The sequence below is a fragment of the Somniosus microcephalus genome, unplaced genomic scaffold, assembly GCF_052327205.1.
Source record: "Somniosus microcephalus isolate GS21.2 unplaced genomic scaffold, FLI_Smic_1.0 unresolved_chr9, whole genome shotgun sequence".
Lineage (NCBI taxonomy): Eukaryota > Metazoa > Chordata > Chondrichthyes > Squaliformes > Somniosidae > Somniosus > Somniosus microcephalus.
The window spans coordinates 11,131,831-11,149,710 of NW_028225187.1; the positions used below are offsets into that span (position 1 = coordinate 11,131,831).

At 44.2% G+C, this 17,880-nt stretch overlaps 1 non-coding gene across 1 annotated transcript; it reads right to left on the reverse strand.

Annotated features, from left to right (window-relative positions):
- Window positions 1–17,217: 17,217 nt before the first annotated feature.
- Window positions 17,218–17,299, reverse strand: trnal-cag (transfer RNA leucine (anticodon CAG)). The gene has a single exon. It is a non-coding gene; the product is annotated as a tRNA-Leu (tRNA).
- Between the last annotated feature and the right edge of the window lie 581 nt (window positions 17,300–17,880).

Sequence of the window (17,880 nt, forward strand, 5' to 3'; positions counted from 1 at the left end):
ATCGACAGGGAAGCACTCAGCCTGGTATGGGGAGTGAAGAAATTCAACCATTACCTACACGGACAAAAAGTTACCTTGTTGACTGACCATCAACCCCTCGTCTCCATAGTCAACCCTAAAAAGGGCGTTCCCATTTTGACGGCACAAAGGCAACAGAGGTGGTCCCTTTTCCGAGGGGCACACCGATATGACATAGAATACAAAGGATCAAAACAGCATTGAAATGCAGATGGTTTATCGCGTCTACCGTTGCCAATGGTAGAAGAAGCACCTACAGTGGACCCAGTGGAAATGTTCCACTCTACCATAGTAGATTGTCTACCAGTAACAAATTCTGCCATTGAAAAGGAAACGAGAAATGACCCGACTCTCTCACGAGTCTACGATTTAACGGTAAAGGGATGGCCAGCACATGGCGAACCACTGTTGCCAGCATTCTCACAAACAAGGGAACAGCTGTCAGTGTGCCGAGGAACCTTGATGTGTGGATCCAGAGTGGTGATTCCACCCAAACTCCAGGATAAAGTGCTAAAGGAGCTTCACGAGGGGCATCTGTGTGGAGTGAAAATGAAGAACCAAGCCAGAGCGTTTGTGTGGTGGCCAGGTTTCGATGGAGACAATGACCAAGGGCTGTCTAGGATGCCAGAAGGTCCAAAACGCCCCACCACAAACCCCTCTACATCCATGGGAGTGGTCCTCAACTCCATGGCAAAGGGTACACATCGACTTTGCTGGTCCATTTATGGACTCAATGTTCTTAATCGCGGTTGACGCACACTCCAAGTGGCTGGAGGTAATAAAGATGTCCTCCCCCACCACGGAAAAAAACATCACAGTATTAAGGACCATTTTTGCCAGGAATGGGCTGCCTGAACAGATCTGTTCTGATAATGGACCACAATTTGTGTCCGAAGAATTCAGAAAGTTCTTAAAAAACAATGGGGTTAAGCACTATACATCTGCCCCATACCATCCCGCCACCAATGGATTGGCTGAAAGGTTTGTCCAGACCTTCAAGAAGGCCATAAAGGCTATGGGTAATGAAGGCATTAATCTACAGCATAAGGTAGATAACTTCTTGTTTGCCTACAGGAATGCAACACATATGGTTACAAACCAAACTCCCGCCATGATGTTTTTCAATAGTAGACTGGATTTGATCAAGCCAAACATCAGAAGGGACGTAGAGAACCGGCAATTTCAAGGCATGAATGAAAGGCCAAATAGAACCTTCCAGATAGGTCAACACGTTTTGGCGCGGGACTACCGTACCGAGAAATGGCAGCCTGGAAATATTTGCACACGACTAGGATCACTGATGTATACCGTGGACATTGGAGAAAGCGTAATAAGGCGCCATGCTGACCAGATCATGGAGTCATCCAAAAAGGGGCAACCTACACCACAACTCTATACACCTAATGATGAAGCAGGGATAGCCATAGTATCTACCTCCGATCCGGTGATACTGGAACCAGATGAACCCGACACTGGCATTCAAGCCGAATCAACCTTGCCAAAGGAACCAACTACACCACCGAAAACTACTACACCACCGAGGCGTTATCCGGACTGAGTCAGGAAGCCTCCAGAGAGACTGACTTATAATTGATTAACTGCAGCAAATGTTTAGATTATTGTTCTTGTACACATGTTAATAACAATTACTTAAAATGTTATGTACTGGTTGTCTGAAATGGGAGGAATTGTGGTGTATGTGCCTTTAAGTGCCCCTGTGTACTGTAATGCCGGTAGTGGCCACTCGGGCTATATAAGCCTGTATAGTGTCTTGTATCTGTTAGTTCACCTCCAGACTTTGTCCAGTAAACACCTGTTAAACCAACTCCTGCATTCCGTGTCTCCATTAACACACGGATACAACATTCTCATGTACCTATCTTGGCCAGCAGGGTTGAGAACTGTGGCTCGTCTGGCTTAGTTCATTAAATAAGCATCGCAGCAGGAAGCAGCATCAACTGGAAGATGGTTGCACAGACGACGTGCATTTTCTTCAATGGGTTGCAAAATAAATATTTCCAATGGTTAAAATTGCTTTCACGGTTTCAAGAGCATTAAATAATGTAGTATTTCTCCAGTGGCCTAGGCCTCTCGTGATGCTGTGATGTAATAATGGGGTGAAGAGCTTGTTTTATTTTCTGCTTGAATCGCCAAGGGTGTCTAGTACTCATACTTCCACAATCCTAAACACAGTTTTCATAATCATTCTTCTCACGCCCTACCACTTGTTTGTTGGTGGTTAGCAACAGTCTTTCTTTCCCTCCTTCCTTCGTTATTTGTTAGATTATGGCTTGTGCTAAGTTTCGGTTCTTTTGCACTGGCAATATCCACAAATTAATAACAAAAGGATCATTAATACGGCGCCTTGCACAACTACTAATACGTATGATATGATCCTTATCCAGGGGTGTATAGCAACATTTAGCCCCCAGTTCCAGATCTTATTGTACCAAGGAGTCTCTGCTAACGTTTTACTAATGTCTTTTTGTTGTTTCTTTACGTCTTCTTCTATTTAATGATAATACTTTAAAATTTCCTTCGTTTCCTGCTCTAATTTCTTCCAAGCTTTTTCTTCCTCTAACTTAGGAATTGCCTTGGGCTCTGATATGACATAAGTTTCAACCTCTTTATTAAGTCCCATATTATCAAGCGACCAGGTTTTCCCTTGCTGTGGTCTTGGTGGGTGTATATATTGGTGCCCTATCTGTGTAGATATCTTTGGATAGAAACAAAAGTTTGGTTGGGGAATGCGACAAGTCAGATCTTGATATTCATATTTCTGTTCAGTTGTGGTGACACAAAATGGCCCATTGTTCCTCGTTGCTACCGTTGTCTGGTGTATCCCTCGTGGATGTAGCTCAAGGGTGCAATTGGTGGTTTTCGTAAATCCGCACTCGGCTGTGTCTCCTTCGGTGGGGGGGTGTGTACGCACCCATGTCCTTCCATTATGGTGGCACCCGTCCATTAACACCCCCTTAAGGTTCCATTCTTCTGGTTATTATCTTCATCCCTTTTCCAAATTGCCTTGGTAGGGACATCATGATATTTAACCAAACTCTCCCTTTGAATCTCTCCTATGTTAATCACGTCGCATAGGGGCTGTCCCTCTTCTGGGAGTTGTGGGATGGCTCGTACAAAGCCAATCACCTTAGTCCATTGGGTCAGACAATTGCCTACCCTGTATACTTGTCCCATTTTACGCCCTTTGCATAGGCTTTTATTTGTGTCAATCCAAGTTTCCAGATCCTCATTAGTAATCCAGTCAGGGATTTGTCCATTATTTATTTGCTTCATGTTATGCTGAGCATTCGACCATAGCCATGAGCCATACTTTGCACATATCAATTCCTTATGGGTTTTGCGTGATGTATTGCTGATCTGATCAATAAATCTATTAATTGTTTTTTCATAGTAGGCTACTATCCCTTCCACCCGAACAATTTTGTTGTCGTTTGTTTTCCTTCCAGTGCCTTTGCTGGCTATTTCCGGTGGCTTGTTTTAGTAACTTGTCCATTTTTGCTTCTGGTTCCTCTACTCCTTCGTTTACTCCTTCTAAGTCAAAACTATTAACTGTTGCTAACCTGGCCACATACCCTGCTCCAGCCATTTCAAATATTCCCCGTTTCTTACGTCTTTGTAAGATAGATTTTCCCTGTGGACCCCCTGATTGTTTTACCCACAGGGAGTTCCATAATTCTTTTGTATGCTTGTTACATATCACGGGCATCTCAAAAGTACACATATTAATGGCAAGCTAAATAACTCTATGTGTTACACTAAAATACACCTCATCTTGTGTTTTTCTCATGATTGAACCCCCTCATTCTACTTTTTCCATTGACGGGCAAGGTAGTGGGGTTGTGGATGATGGCGGGATGTTTTTCACACAGAAAGTGCCATTTAAACATGTGCCCCATTGTCCGGTGCTCATCTTAACCAAACACTCCGGTGGTAGCCTGTATCCTCGGTCACCATATCTGGTCCTCCTACCACTCTGATTTTATGTACAGATTTCGTTACTTCATACTGTAAATCCTGCTGGACAGCGCCTCTCTCCCTCTTTATTCCCAACAGACTCAGCGCTTATAATTAGCCATAAAATCCCTATGAGCGCGCAAATGATGTTCCACTTCATCTTTCTACGAGTTTATCGTTCCTGTAATGATAGGCAAAGGGGCCAGTCATCATAAGCTGGTTAGAATTATTCTATTCTTAATTGCTTTGTCAGTTCGAGATGTTGTACATCTTGTTCATTTATTGGTCTGTGGCTCTGTTTCCAGATATACTTGAAGATGCAAACCACGGTGTATAATATTAAAATCACGCACAGCCCTATCATTGATATATGAAGTTAATCCCCTTCCATTCTTTATACATTCTAGCATATTCCTCACTCTCCTCAAAAGGCACCATCTCTGGCTTAATCATTGTCCTTGTTATATACCTGTAACTGAGTCCAGTGCTTCCAGTATGTCACTTGCAGTCAGAATCAGGGGAATTTATAATGGGGAACAAAGAAATGGTAGACAAATTAAAAACATATTTTGGTTCTGTCTTCACAAAGAAGGACAAAAATAACATCCCAGAGATGTCGGGAACATAGGGTCTGATGAAAGGGAGGAACTGAAAGAAATCAGTATTTGTAGGGAAATGGCGTAAGGGAAATTGACGGGATTGAATGCCGATAAATCCCAGGGCCTGATAACCTACTTCCTAGGGTACTTAAGGAAGTGGCCCTAGAAATAGTCGATGCATTGCTGATCATCTTCCAACATTCGATAGCTTCTGGAACAGAAGACATGGATTGGAGGGTAGCTAATTTTACAATTATTCAATTATTCAAAAAAGTGGTAGGGAGAAAACGGGGAATTACAGACTGGTAAGCCTGACATCGATAGTGGGGAAAATGCTAGAGTCCATTATAAAAGATGTAACAGAAGAGCACGTGGAAAACAGTGACAGGATCGGACAAAGTCAACATGGATTTACAAAAGGATAATCGAGCTTGACTAATCTATTGGAATTTTTTGAGGATGCAACTGGTAAAACAAATAAGCGAGAACCAGCGGATGTTGTGTATTTGGACATTCGGAAGGCTTTGGATAAGGTCCCGCATAAGAGATTAGCGTGTAAAGATAAGGCACATGGGATTGGGGGCAAGGTATTGACTTGGATAGAGAACTGGTTGGCAGACAGAAAGCAAAGAGTTGGAATAAACGGGTCTTTTTCTGAGTGGCAGGCAGTGACTAGTGGGGTACTGCAGGGATCGGTCCGTGGACCCCAGCTATTCACAATATATATTAATGATCTATACAAGGGCACTAGATGTAATATCTCGAAGTTTGCAGATGACACAAAGCTGGTTGGGCGTTTGTGCTGTGAGGAGGATGCAGAGAAGCTCCAGGATGATTTGGACAGGGTCGGTGATTGGGCAGAATCATGGCAGATGCAATATAACGTGGATAAATGTGAGGTTATCCACTTTGGGTTGCAAAAACAGGAAGGCAGATTATTATCTGAATGGCAATAGATTGGGAGAAGGGGAAGTGCAACGAGACCAAGGTGTCCTTGTGCACTAATCGCTGAAGGTAAGCATGCAGGTGCAGCAGGTGGTTAAGGAGGCAAATGGTATGTTGGCCTGTGTAGCGAGAGGTTTTGAGAAGAGTAACAAGGATGTCTTGCTGCAGTTGTACAGGGCCTTGGTGAGACCACATCTTGAGTATTGTGTGCAGTTTTGGTCGCCTTATCTGAGGAAGGATGTTCTTGCCATGGAAGGGGTTCAGCAAAGATTCACCAGACTGGTACCTCGGATGGCAGGAATGACGTATGAGGAGAGATTTGGTCGATTGGGCTTATACTCGCTGGAGTTTAGAAGAATGAGAGGCGATCTCATTGAAAGTTATAAAATTCGAACAGGACTAGACAAACTAGATGCTGGAAGGATGTTCCCGATGGTCGGGGAGTTCAGAACCAGGGGTCACGGTGTAACGATAAGGAGTAAGCCATTTATGACAGAAATGAGGAGGAATTTCTTCACCCAGAGAGTGATGAACCTGTGGAATTCGCTACCACAGAAGGCAGTAGAGGCCAATTCATTAAATATATTCAAGAAAGAATTAGATATATTTCTTAAGGCTAAAGGGATCAAGGGTTATGGGGAGAAAGCAGGGATTTGGATGATCAGCCATGATCGCATTGAATGGTGGAGCAGGCTCGAGGGGCCGAATGGCCTACTCCTGCTTCTATCTTCTATGTTTCTATGTTTCTAAGTTTCCACCTTCCTTTACCTGTTCCAGACTCGTATATACAAGCGCATGTGTCACTGTTCATCAATACCTCGTAGGGTCCTGACCATCTAGGTGCTAACCCTGGTTTGTCAGGGATTAGTTTTGCCATTACCTTGCTACCTATTACTGGAACCTCCTTCTGGTCGTCCCGTGTATGCTGTTCTAGATCTCATATAATCTGTTGGTCTCTGGCCACATTTCTGCGAGCGTGTAATTGCGTACACAATTTTTTATTAAATCTCCTAGTTCTATCCTTCAGGGGCCCTGCATCCTCACACCCGGTAGTGTCTCCTTCCGGCAGTGTCATTGTTCGTCCAGTCATTAGTTCAAAAGTTGTCAGCCCCGTAGTTCTATTCGGGGTTGCCCTAAGCCTCACCAGTATACTCGGGAGTAACTCCGCCCATCCCTTTCCTGTGTCTTCTATTGCTTTATCTAAGGATAATTTGAAAGTTCGATTCATCCTTTCCACCATCCTTGAACTCTGAGGGTGGTATGGTGTGTGGAACCTTTGTCTGATACCTAATAATGCGCATGTTTCCTTTATAACCTTCCCTGTAAAGTGTGTTCCCTGGTCTGAATCAATCTGCAGCGGGACCCGCCATCGTGGTACTACCTGCTCTGCCATTATTCGTGCTACTGTTGTTTCTGTACAATCTCTAGTGGCGAATGATTCAACCCATCTACTAAATTGATCTATTATTACCAAGCAGTATATTTTTCCCTTGATTTTGGTAGAGGTCCAGTAAAGTCCATCTGCAACTTCTCCCATGGGCCTCCTGGTCTTGGCTGATGTGCACACTTTACATTGACAGGTTACCCTATGTTATGCTGTGCACATATGCGGCAGTGTCTGAAGAATCTGTCCACAGCTTGTTTCATCGCTGGAGGTTGTTTAACATATTGGATATATCTGTGTGTTGTCTAGCATGGTACATTTTCATCCATTCTTGTTGTATACAGCTTGGTGTACATATTTGCTGCTCTTTCCTCCATATTCCCCCCGCCCTTTCTCTTGCACCCCTTCGTTCCCACAGCTGCTTCTCCTCCTAGGAGACTTCCTTATGTAATTATGTCTCTATCCTCTGGTAATGCAATAATAGCGGCTATGTCTATTTGCATTTCTGGTTCTGTTTCACTCTTGTTTACCGCTGCAATCTGTTGCTGTACCACATTTCTGGCTGCAGGATCGGCGGCTCTGTTTCCCTTCTCTGTGGGGGAATTCCCCCGCTGGTGGTATTTTACCTTCACTACCGCCGTTTCCGTGGTTAGCCCCGAGGTGGCTACCAATCTCTTTACTAAGCCCTCATGCAGTAAGTGTTTGCCCCCCAGGCGATGTACCCCATCTACTCCAGGCAGCCATGTAAGCATGTACTATGCCATTAACATAGCGACTATTGGTATAGATATTCACCCGTTTTCCTGCTGCTAATTTTAATGCCTCTGTCAATGCCGTTAACTCGGCACCTTGTGCTGAACTATCCCCTGGTAGTCTTCCTTCCCTCTGGATGGTGCCGTTTCCCATCACCACAGCCCAACATGTTTGTGGTGTTCCGTTAACATATTTAGGAGACCCATCCACATATAGCTGTAAGTCCGTTTCCGTCAAAGATAATTCCTTGATCCTGTCTGCATATTCTAGTTCCTCTTCACAGCTGCAACAGTGTTCCTCTCCTTCCATTCCTATCATAGATGTGGGGTTCTGGCTCATGTCTAACTATCTGTATAGATTTATCTTTGGCTAACAGGACAGCCTCCCAAGCAACCTTCCTGCCGTTTGAGGTGTTGCAGCAATAAGTTTACAAGATAACTTCCATATAACAAAAGAAAGAAGATAATCCATTGTGACTCTTCTTAGAGCCTAAGGGGTTAATTTATCAGATCATAATTTTCCTTCTGTCACTGGGGCAATACCAGCTTAAAAATAAGAAACTTAAATTTAATAATGTCCAATATCTTTAAAGTTCATACTAAAGTTGTTGCTTGGTGAACTTAAACAGCTGTCTGTGGAAAGGGGTAACTCCTTTGCAGATTTTTAAGAAGCTGGAATGAAACATTTTCAGCTGCACGCAATTGCGTCACTTCACATAAATTAAAGAAAACTTTCCTGATCGAAATAGACAGTTGTGTTTTCACACTTTAACTAAACACGAACACTTGGGCTTCATTGGTCAGATTCCCTTTCTCAGCTGCCCGCTTGACTGCCCTGGCTGCCCATGCATTGCCCTGTTGGTGTTGGTCAGTAATCTTCTTGTGTGTTTTAATTTATTATACTTTGTATCCCAGGTAGGTTACTCCATCCTTCCCTACCTGTATCTTTCCAGAGTTTACCTTTAGTCCCACATTCTGTAGGGTTTCCAGTACCGTAGTCAATTAAGTATTGTAGCGGGACCTGTCAATATCGGATGTTCTTGCAAACTGGAGTTATCTTATTCAATTCGGACTACATCAATTTATACCAATTAGAATTTCACCCTGGCCACAATGAAAGTCTGGTATTAATAGTTTAATTATCCTCATAACTCCAATTTGATCCAGATCTATTTTATTTTACCAATCAGTATCACTTGGAAAAGAAAGAAAGAAACCATTTTTAACAAAGAAGCAATGCATTGTAAATATTCAAATTCATTTTCTTCCAGGCACATTGACAACTGTAAATTCAAGGCTGAAGCTTATCTTTTCTCAAACAGTGAACAGATAAAACAAAACAAAATAGCACATTCTTGCAGAAAACAGTAAATTACGTCATATTTCTTATTGTCCTTTCTTCAGATGTCTTTCCAAAATACTGTAAAAAAAACATTGAATATAACTGGAGAAAAATTAGTTTTTCACATTTAAGCAAATCAAACTGCTTTAGAAGTTTTCACCATAGCAACCGCAACTCCAAGGTTAAATCTTCGACTGAAATTTAATCTTTTCTTAATCAAACTTTTTTTGTTCTTCTCAGTTTTTTACACACCAGCTTAACTTAAATTGTAGTAGTTTTTTTCAATTCTGGGGGCACAATCTTATTCACGCAGTCTTAAAACTTCCAAAATCCAAAACAAGACAAAAGTTTTAAACGGTTTTAATAGAGAAGTGGGTGGAGCTAAAACACTCATAACAGAATCTTTCATTTAAAGACAGACTTTCAGACAATGAAATACAGTAACTTCTAAAAAATTCAGTCAGGAAAAATGTCACACTTTAACACACACTTGAATACAAACTGAAATTCCAGCATTTGTTTAAGGTTCCTTTCACTCAGCAATCTTGGGTTTTATTTGTCTCGGCACAGACGTTAGTAACTTCCATGTCGGTAAAAATTTAAGTCGCTCTTTTTTTTCCCTCTTTTTAAATCAGTGACTCAGCAGCTTTGCCTGTCTTTCCAAATCCGTGTTTTTTCCCTTTCCTTTGCTGCGTGGAAGACGTGCATTTTCTTCAATGGGTTGCAAAATAAAATATTTTCGACGGTTAAAATTGCTTTGACGGTATCAAGAGCGTTAATTAACGTAGTATTCTCCTTTGGCTTAGGCCTCACGTAATGTCAAAATGGGGTGAAGTGCTTGTTATACTTTCTGCTTGAAACTTTGTTTGATTGTAGCTTTGAATCTCCGCAGAGAAACCGAAAGGCAGCAGTTCAAATTAAGTAAAAACCGATCATTATGGACGACATCTTTGGTGCCGTAGTCGGCAGAATTCGAACCTGCGCGGGGAAACCCCAATGGACGACTAGCCCATCGCCTTAACCACTCCACCACGACTACCCTGACGGTAGTTTGCAGCCACGCAGCTTCTCATTTGCTTCGAAATCGGTGCCACTGCTGTGAAAACTCTGGCACATAATCACATGGGTTCATGTGGAATAATTCCTATTGCAAACAGTTTCGTGTCTGTCTCTGTGACGCCATGGGCCAGCGCGTTCGGCTGTTAACTGAAAAGTTGGTGGTTCGAGTCCACCCAGAGACGTGCGTAACATTTAATTTTTGCAAACTCATCTATTGTTTAAAAATGGAGTCTTTGATTCCGTGAAATGAACAGTGGTGAGCATACTGCTGCTGCCTTCCTGCTTCCAATGGGAACAATCGCTTCATCGATCAATCCTCTGCCAGGCAGCATGGGTATTCTACATCCCTTATACCAATACTCCAAGTGCAGCGTTCTTGCATTAAAATCCAGCAGGAAAATCGGCCACAGTGGATAATCCATTCTGAAAACCCTTTTCTACACTTTCCTCAGGTTTACACATACATGGATTAGAATGGAAAGCTTGCAACTATTACAATTGCCAGAGAACTTCAGCTTCCTTGCATCGCTCTGCACCCTGATCACATGACAACAACCAACCAATCACATAGAGCGGCGCGAGAACACCCCCATTGAATGTGTCCAATCAGGGCCTGAGGAATGAACTGCTCTGTCACATGCAGTTCCAGTACGTTGGAGGACTCAGCTGTGAGTGGATGACTTGTTGCTGTCACGAGCGCCGCGGCCGAGGAGCGAGCAGCCCCTGCAATCTCTTGTTTTCAGCCAAATGCTAGAGGTATGAATTTCTAATGACAAAATCTTTGACGCCATCTGATTTGGTTGCTGTATTTGAATGCGGTTTAGTGCCTTGCACGGGCCTTGTGATTTTCTTTTTGCGTACGGTTTGCAGTGTGTGATCGCTTAACATTTTGCGACTGAAATTAAATGCAATATTTGATTCAAATTGTTGCTTCATATGGCGTTCGGTCAAATTGAGGAAATTCGACACTACGAACGGGATTCAAATCGCCTTTTCTCTCGTCATAGAGTCATAGAGTTTTACAGCACAGAAAGAGGCCCTTCGGCCCATCGTGTCTGCGCCTTCCATCAATCCCTGTCCAGTCTAATCCCATTTTCCAGCATTTGGTCCATAGCCTTGTATGCAATGGCATTTCAAGTGCTCATCCAAATGCTTCTTGAATGTTGTGAGGGTTCCTGCCTCCACCGCCCTTTCAGGCAGAGAGTTCCAGATTCCACCCACCCTCTGGGTGAAAAAGTTCCTTCTCAAATCCCCTCTAAATCTCCTGCCCCTTACCTTGAATCTATGCCCCCTTGTTATTGACCCCCCTACTAAGGGGAAAAGTTCCTCTTTATCTACCCTATCTATGCCCCTCATCATTTTGTACACCTCAATCAGGTCCCCCCTCAGCCTTCTTTGCTCCAATGAAAACAACCCCAGCCTGTTTAGTCTTTCTTCATAGCTGAGGCACTCCATCCCAGGTAACATCCTGGTGAATCTTCTCTGCACCCTCTCTAAAGCAATCACATCCTTCCTATAGTGAGGCGACCAGAACTGCACACAATACTCCAGCTGTGGCCTCACCAGCGTTTTGTACAGCTCCATCATAACCTCCCTGCTCTTATATTCTATGCCTCGGCTAATGAAGGCAAGTATCCCATATGCCTTTTTAACCACCTTATCTACCTGTTCCGCTGCCTTCAGGGATCTATGTACATGCACACCAAGGCCCCTCTAACCCTCTGCACTTCCTAGGGTCCTACCACTCATTGTGTACTCCCTTGCCTTATTTGTCCGTCCAAAATGCATCACCTCGCACTTTTCAGGGTTAAATTCCATTTGCCACTTTTACGCCCATCTGACCAACTCGTTTATATCTTCCTGTAGCCTGAGGCTTTCCTCCTCACAATTTACCACCCCACCAATTTTCGTGTCATCTGCGAACTTACTGATCATACCTTTTACATTCTCATCCAAATCATTTATGTAGATCACAAACATCAAGGGACCCAGCACCGATCCCTGAGGTACCCCACTAGACACAGGCTTCCATTCACAAAAGCAACCTTCGACCATCACCCTCTGCCTCCTGCCACTCAGCCAGTTTAGGATCCAACGCGCCAAGGCACCCTGGATTCCATGGGCTCTTACCTTCTTGACCAGTCTCCTATGCGGGACTTTGTCAAAAGCTTTACTGAAGTCCATGTAAATCACATCCACAGCATTTCCCTCATCCACACACCTAGTCAACCCCTCGAAAAATTCAATCAGATTGGTCAGACATGATTTACCCTTGACAAAGCCATGCTGACTATCCCCGATTAATCCTTGCCTCTCCAAGTGGAGACTAATTTTGTCCCTCAGAATTTTTTCCAATAATTTCCCTACCACAGATGTTAGGCTCACTGTCCTGTAATTCCCTGGTTTATCCCTGCTACCCTTCTTGACTAATGGAACTACGTTAGCTGTTCTCCAGTCCTCTGGTACATCCCCTGTGGCCAGAGAGGTTCTGAAAATTTGTGTCAGAGCCCCTGCAATCTCCTCCCTTGCCTCACACAACAGCCTGGGATACATCTCGTCTGGGCCTGGGGATCTATCCACTTTTTGGCCTGCTAAAACCGTTAGTACCTCCTCCCTCTCGATGCTAATATGTTCAAGTAGGTCACAGTCCCCTTGCCCGATTTCTATGTCTACATCATCTTTCTCCATAGTGAACACAGATGCAAAAAAATCATTTAAAACCCCGCCTACATCATCTGGCTCTACACACAGATTGCCACTTCAGTCCCTAATGGGCCCTACCCTTTCCCTGGTTATCCTCTTGCCCTTAATATACTTATAAAACATCTTAGGATTTTCCTTTATTTTGCTCGCCAGTGTTATTTCATGGCCCCTCCTCGCCCTTCTAATTTCTTTTTTAAGTATGCCCCTGCACTTTTTATACTCCTCTAGGGCTTCCTCCGTCTTTAGTCTTTTGTAACTGCGAAAAGCCCCCCTTTTTTTCCTAATGCATTTTTGTATATCCCTTGTCATCCAAGGTGCCCTTTGCTTGTTGGTCCCACCCTTGACCTTTACAGGTACATGTTGGCGTGTACTCTCTCTATTTCCCCTCTGAAAGCCTCCCACTGCTTTGATGTGGATTTTCCTATAAGTAGCTGCTCCCAGTCCACTTTGGCCAGATCCTGCCTTATCATATTAAAATCGGCCATCCCCCAATTTAGAACCCTTATTTCCGGGACGTCAGTTTCTTTTTCCATGACCAGCTTAAATCTCACCTAATTATGGTCACTGTCGCCAACATGCTCTCCTACTGACACTTCCACCACTTGCCCGGCTACATTCCCTAGAATTAGGTCCAGTACCGCCTCCTCTCTTGTAGGACTTTCTACAAGTTGGCTCAAAAAGCTCACCTGGATGCACTTTAAGAATTCTGCACCCTCTAAGCCTTTCACACTCTGACTATCCCAATTAATATTGGGGAAGTTGAAATCCCCCAATATTATTACCCTATTATTTTCGCACTTCTCTGAGAATTGCCTACATATCTGTTCCTCTATCTCCCCCTGACTGTTTGGGGGCCTATAGTACACTCCCAGCAAGGTGCTTGCCCCCTTTTTGTTTTTAAGTTCTACCCATATGTCCTCATTAGAGGAACCCGCTAATATATCATTCCCCCTTACAGCCGTAAACGACTCCTTAATTAATATTGCAACACCCCCTCCCCTTCTACACCCCCCTCTGTCTCTCCTGAAGATTCTATACCCCGGAATATTGAGCTGCCAGTCCTGACCCTCCCTCAATCATGTCTCCGTGATAGCAACAATATCGTACTCCCATGTGTTCAACAACAACTTCAGTTCATCCACCTTATTTGCAAGACTCCTTGCATTAAAATAAATGCCTTCCAGCCTTGCCATATTCCCTTTTGCCCTCACATATTCTCTCTGCCTTCCCAGCTGACTTGTTTTTTCCTCTGTATTTGGCTGCAAATCACCCCCTACTATAGCTCCACTCTGTATCCCATCCCCCTGCCAAGTTAGTTTAAACCCCCCCCAGCAGTGCCAGCAAACCTCACCTCTGGTTCAGGTGTAGACCGTCCGACATGTACAAGTCCCACCTTCCCCAGAAGCAGGCCCAGTGATCCAGGAAACTAAAGCCCTCCCCGCTGCACCATCCCTTTAGCCACGCATTCATCTGTTCTATCTTCCTATTCCTGTACTCACTAGCACGTGGCACCGGGAGTAATTCAGAGATTACAACCTTTGAGGTCCTGCTCTTTAATCTTCCACCTAGCTCCCTAAATTCTTGCTGCAGGACCTCATCCCTCTTTTTACCTACTTCGTTGGTACCAATGTGGACCACGACCACTGCCTGTTCACCCTCCCCCTCCAGAATGCCCTGCAGCCGCTCAGTGACATCCTTGACCCTGGCACCAGGGAGGCAACAAACCATCCTGGATTCACGTCTACGGCCACAGAAACGCCTATCTGTTCCCCTTACTATAGAATCCCCTACCACTATTGCTCTCCCACTCTTTTTCCTCCCTTCCTGGGCAGCAGGAGCACCACCAGTGCCAGGAAGTTGGCTGCTGCTGCCTTCCCCTCGTGAGTCATCCCCCTCAACAGTATCCAAATCGTATACCTGTTTGAGAGGGGAATGGTCACAGGGGTCTCCTGCACTACCTGCCTGCTTCTATTGTTCCACCTGGTGGTCACCCATTTCCTTTCTTCCTGTGCAACCCTTCACTGCGGTGTGACCAACTCACTAAACGTGCTATCCACGACCCTCTCAGCGTGTGCTGCTTTTGTCCCTTTGTATGGCCACGTGCGTCAGAGAATGTGGTTGGAGAATAAATCTTTGGCTGCATTGTTTTTCCTGCTGGTTGTCCATCCAGCTAAACATAGTTTTCTGTGGTGAAATGAATTCAGCAGACTCTACGAAGGAAGAACATATAAATTATTTCATGGCTTGACTGGGCGGATTCTGAGAGGTTGTTTACCCTGGCTGTGGAGCCCGAACTAGGGGTCAAAGTATCAGAATAAGGGACCGGCCATTTAAGATTGAGATGAGGAGAAATTGCTTCATTGTAAGGGTTGTGTATCTTTGGAGTTTTCTAACGCAGAGGGCTGTGGCGGTTCAGTCGTTGAGTACATTCCTAACGGAGATGGATATGTACATTACGGAAATCAAGGTATATGGGGCTTGGTCGGTAATTTTCAGTTGAGGTAGAGGATCAGCCTTGATCTTATTGAATGGCGGAGCATGATCGAGGGCCGCATGGCCAAATCCTGCTCCTATTTCTTATGATCTAATGTACCGATTTAGGCCGGCGGTGTTGAGAACTGTGGCTCGTCTGGCTTAGTTCATTAAATAAGCATCGCAGTAGGAAGCAGCATCAACTGGAAGATGGCTGCGTGGAAGACGTGCATTTTCTTCAATGGGTTGCAAAATAAAATATTTTCGACGGTTAAAATTGCTTTCACGGGTTCAAGAGCGTTAAATAACGTAGTATTTTACTTTGGCTTCGGCCTCTCGTAATGTCGTGATGTAATAATGGGGTGAAGTGTTTGTTATACTTTCTGCTTGAAACGTTGTTTGATTGTTGCTTTGAATCCCGGCAGAGGAACTGAAAGGCAGCTAGTTCAAATTAAGTAGAAACGGACCATTTGGGACTATGTCATCGGTAGGATTCAAACCTGAATTTCCAGTCGATCGCCTTAAACCACTCGGCCAAGCTACCACGTGAAGCTTTCTCGCTTCTGTAACTTGTAACTGATGATTGAAATGTGTCTTTGCCTTGTTAAAAATAAGGTGGAAGGAAATGAATTTAAATTAGTAGACGGCAAACTCTCTTCTGATGCAACTCACTAGTTCTGAAGAAGCAACCTTATCACAGGGCAACACTAATATATGGATGTGTGTTCGAACACAACGTTTGTAAGTTTTATTCTTAATTTATCCATAAATCAACTGCACGAATAAAACAGTTGAGCTGATCATTATCACATTGCTGCTTGTGAGAGGTGTTGTGGGCAAATTGGCTGCGGCGTTTCCATCATTGCATCGGTAACTACACTTGAAAATACTTCATTGGCTCTAAAGCGTAATGGGTCGTCCTGAGGTGGTGAAAGGCGCTAAGGCAATACAAGTCTGAGAAAAGCGTGCGAGCCTGAGGGGAAACAGTGCAAGAGGACAACAAATATAATCTGGAGAACCGGCGGTAGAGAGTCAGTGAGAGCGGAGAGTGCGAGCCTGAGGGGAAACAGTGCAAGAGGACAACAAAAAAAATCTGGAGAACCGGCGGTAGAGAGTTAGTGAGAGCGGAGAAAGAGAGCCTGAGAGAAGAAAGAAACAACGGTAGAAAAAAAGAATGAAAGATAATCATTTCCATCACGAAATATTGGAGAAATTAGCCAATAGTGGTAATACAATTCTGAGCGTAGGTGGCATATTTTGATCTTCCTGCTAACGTTCTCTCAATTGAACTATTCCTGCCGCATATAGCCTGAAATTTATCATGAAGTTAAGAGAAGAGCATAATAGGGAATATTTGCCCTCCTAATCACACACTCTGAGACTTATGGAATGAAAAACACATCTGACCGTCGTCCTGAACACAGCCCCACTCACCACCTGTGCATACAAAAGGGATCTCCTCTTATCCTTGCTTAATGTAACTTTCAATGTCTGGATAGGGTAGATTGAAAAAACGTATTAGTGTAATATTATTCGGATTGGAGTACAGTGGCAGATGGGTGCTGCTGTTTAACCGGCAGGTTTGGTAGTGGGAACAGTGAAACGGCGGAGAGATGGTGGGTCCCGAATGGCAGCACAGGGGGTTTGCAGTCGACAGACTGTAAATAAATGCAAGAAACAGAAATGTAAAACTGGTGGATATCTGAAACGCAGCAAGTGTGGAGATGAGTGAGTGGTCTGAATTCATTTTGTTGGGTGACGGTGATTACAGTGCACCACACTGGGTTCAGGGCCACGGCTGACCAGAGGAAAAACTTCAAATCGCATCTGCCTCTCAATAACAACTGAAAGGGAAAGGTTAGCATGGAGCTCCATGAAAAAAGTGACATAATACGGAGCAAACCGCCCTGCCTGCACAGTTTATTACTGTTGCCGAAGTGGCGGAATTGATGAAAGCCACAATATCTTTGGCAGCGGTGGGACTTGAACCCACGCTTCTGCAAAGACCGGAATCTGAATCCAGCGCCTTAGACCGCTCGGCCACGCGACCACATGAAAATACCCCGCTTCTGTAACTTGTAACTGACGATTGAAATGTGTCTTTGTCTTGTTAAAAATAAGGGGGAAGGAAAGGAATTCCAAGTGCAGCGTTCTTGCCATGAAAATCCAGCAGGACAATCGGCCACAGTAGATAATCCATTCTGAAAACCCTTTTCTACACTTTCCTCAGATTTACACTTACAATGGATTAGAACGGAAAGCTTGAAACAATAACAATTGCCAGACAACTTCAGCTTCCTTGCATCACCCCGCACCCTGATCACGTGTCAACAACCAACCAATCACCTAGAGCGGCGCGAGAACGCCCCCATTGAATGTGTCCAATCAGGGCCTGAGGATTGAGCTACTCCGTCACAAGCAGCTCCAGTACGTTGCAGGATTCGGTTTCACTCTGTTTCCATTTTGCCTCTCTCTTTGATACCTCTGTTTTTCCTCTCTATTTAGGGCTCTCACTATCTCTACATGTCCCTCCGCCTCTGTATCACAGAATCACAGAAACCCCACAGTGCAGGTAGAGGCCATTTCGGCCCAGCGAGCCTGCACCGACACATATCCCACCCGATCCCCGTA